The sequence below is a fragment of the Bactrocera latifrons genome, unplaced genomic scaffold (assembly GCF_001853355.1).
Source record: "Bactrocera latifrons isolate USDA-ARS-PBARC rearing strain unplaced genomic scaffold, ASM185335v1 scaffold_927, whole genome shotgun sequence".
Lineage (NCBI taxonomy): Eukaryota > Metazoa > Arthropoda > Insecta > Diptera > Tephritidae > Bactrocera > Bactrocera latifrons.
The window spans coordinates 9395-12936 of NW_017537631.1; positions in this window are offsets into that span (position 1 = coordinate 9395).

Here is a 3542-nt window from a genome sequence, read left to right on the forward strand (position 1 = left end):
GCCGTGTTTGAATAGCTCGACCGGCAATCCATCGGCACCGCCGCTTTGTTGTTCTTCAGGCGAGTAATTGCTATTCGAACTTCTTCCTGGTCGGGGCAATGGAACGTCTGCTCCATCGTCATCGTTTGGGGAATCGGGTTGTGCGTTCGCTACCATTCAGCAGGTTGGAGAAGTGTTCCCTCCATAATTTAAGTATGCTCTGGGCATCGGTGACTAGATCACCTTTGTGGGTTCTAAAAGAGTATGCTCCGGTCTTGAAACCTTCTGTAAGCCGCCGCATTGTTTTGTAGAACTTTCGAGAATTACACCTGTGGGCCAGATTATCAAGCTCTTCGTACCCACGCATTTCGGCCTCTTTCTTTTTCTGTCTGTAAAGACTTCTCGCTTGCCTCTTCAACTCTCGGTATCTATCCCATCCCGCACGTGTTGTGGTCGATCGTAACGTTGCGAGGTAGGCAGCCTGTTTTCTCTCCGCTGCGACACGACACTCCTCGTCGTACCAGCTATTCTTTTGCATTTTTCGAAAACCAATTTTTTCGGTTGCAGCTGTACGTAAGGAGTTTCATATGCCGTCCCACAGTTCCCTTATAGCGAGTTGTTGACGAGTGCTCTCAGAGAGCGGGAGTGCAAGCCGAGTAGAAAATCGTTCGGCTGTCTGTTGTGATTGCAGCTTCTCGACGTCTTACCTTCCTTGTGTTTTATGGCGTGCGTTTTTTGCTGCACAGAGGCGCGTGCGAATCTTGGCTGCAACAAAATAGTGGTCCGAGTTGATGTTAGGACCTCGCAGTGCACGCACATTTAAAACCTGGATACGTGTCTTCCGTCTATCACAACATGATCGATCTGGTTGGTGGTTCTTCGATCCGGAGATAGCCACGTAGCTTGATGAATCTTCTTATGCTGGAATCTAGTACTACAGATAACCATATTTCGGGCCCCTGCGAAGTCGGTCAGCCTCAAACCATTTGGGGATGTTTCCTCGTGGAGGCTGAATTTACCGACCGTTGCGCCAAAGATACCTTCTTTGCCCACCCTGGCGTTAAAGTCGCCAAGCACGATCTTGACATCGTGGCGGGAGCAGCTCTCATAAATGCTTTCCAAGCACTCATAAAATTCATCTTTGGTCACATCGCCCTTCTCTTCCGTAGGGGCGTGGGCGCAAATCAGCGATATGTTGAAGAACATCGCTTTGATGCGGATTGTGGCTAGAAGTTCATTCACCGGGGTGAATGATAGTACTCGGCGACGGAGTCCCTCTCCCTCCACGAATCCCACACCAAACTTGCGCTGCTTTATATGGCCACTGTAGTAAATGCCTTGTCCCGTCCATCGCATTTCTTGGACGGCGGTGATGTCAGCTTTTATTTTTACGAGGACATCAACCAGCTGGGCAGCGGCACCAATTAAGGGACCGGACATTCCAGGTGCATGCCCTCAAATCATAGTCCTTAATTCGTTTGGCATGGTCGTCATCAAGAGGGGGGTCTCTCATCCGAGGCTGTTGTGAATTTTTCATTGGGGGTATGTTTTTACGTGGCGGGTCCCAAGCCCAGCGCACAACCCTACGTAATGGATATTTCGCCTTCTCACTTTAGCTCGCCTTCAAACGGATGTTCTTAGGCTACCCAGAGGACACTTGGTCAAGGACCGGAAGACGTGAGCTGCTTGAGTCATATGTAAAAGAATCGTTTCTGGCCACTCCCACGTGAATGGCGATCAGAAAACTTTCCTCACTTGCGTGAACTTCTACACATGACTCCATCCTCCATATTATTATTATTATTATTTATTTAAGTCTATGAACATTAATTCTTACAGACTAGTCGAGAAATTAGGATGCAAATTAGAACTACAAAAAAATCTTAATTACAATTACATAGGTAGATAACTTAAATTAAAAAACAGAATTGAGGGTATTAATGAAAGATACCCTAGAATGCGAAAAATCAAGAAGATCTTTTTAGGAAATCGAGTTAAACTCACGCATAGCACGCTTGAGAGGAGCATATTCAGCACAATTAGTACTTTCTTTTTTGTAATAAAATGGGGAAATAGACCTGGGACAACGCTGAGGAGTATTGAAGTTAATTTTCTCCAATAAATAGGGACAGTCAATATTCCCATTAATTACATTGAAAACAAATGAAATTCAGAGAACAGACCGTCGATTATCTAGTAATTTAAGATGTAAAAGCAATCAACGAGATGTATACGATGGTATGGGGTCGACAAACTTTAGGGAGCGGAGAGCAAATTTAAGAAAAATCTTTTGAACACGCTCGAATCCTATTAACGATATGCAATGTGGTCTCCAAATGAACACAGCATACTCCAAAATGGACCGAACAAATCATGTATACAGTAATTTTAACGTGTAGGGTTCGGAAAAATTTAAAGCATTTCGACGGACAAAGCCGAGCACAGAGAATCATTAGAAGTAATATAGTTGATGTGATTACTGAAAGACAATCTGTTTTCAAAGATTACCAAAGATCTTTGATTTCAGTAACATATTTTAGGACGCAATTAGAAATATTGTAACTTGGAGATAAGATGTTACGTCCCCTACCATAAGAGATCTGAGAGCATTTATCTAGATTCAGAAAAGCTTCGATTTCAGGCACCAATCATAAAAAGTATCAATAACACGTTGGAGTCTGGATACATCTTGTGGATTTTTGAATGTTGCAAAAATTTTTAAGTCAKCTGCATATAACAGAAAGTTAGCGAAAGAGAAGCAACAGGAAATGTCATTGATAAACAGCACAAAGAGAAGTGGACCCAAGACGCTTCCTTGTGGTACTCCTGAAGACGCAATGAATAAATCAGATGACACTCCATCGACACTGACAACGCATCGTCTATTGTGCAGATATGATTCAATCCACTGCAAGAAGACCGAATGAAACCTTAAAGAAGATAGTTTTTTATTTAGAAATTGTGTGAAACTTTATCAAAGGCCTTAGAGAAATCTGTGTAGACCCAATATACCTGAAATCCAGCGGAGAATGCACGCATACAATAATCGCTAAAAATCGCTAAGTTTGAGACAGTGGAGCGCCCAGGGACCAACCCATGCTGATTGACATTAATTATAGATTTTTCTGCAAAAAATAATTTATTTTTAACAGAATTCTCAAAATTTTCGAAACAGTAGAAAGTTTGGAGATATGCCTGTAATTGGAGACTACGTCTTTTCTACCACCTTTCAGAATATGGGTAATGCATGGCAATTTTCAGTCAGCAATAAAATTTCCAGAGGAGAGAGACTCATTGAAGATAAGGTTGAGAGGATATACCAAGACGGTACAATTTTTTATAAGTACAGGTGGAAGCCCATCCAAATCCAATTTTAAGCAGGTTATCAATTAAAAATAACTCCTGAGAAGATGAAAGATTGGTGGGAATAAAGGCAGGAATATAATAGAAATAGAAAATAGACCAGACGATATTGCTTAAATTAAAGTCACCCAAAACACAAATATTATTCTCTTTCACCATATTTAATACCAGCGAGGAAATGTTATTAGCGTGCGACTTAT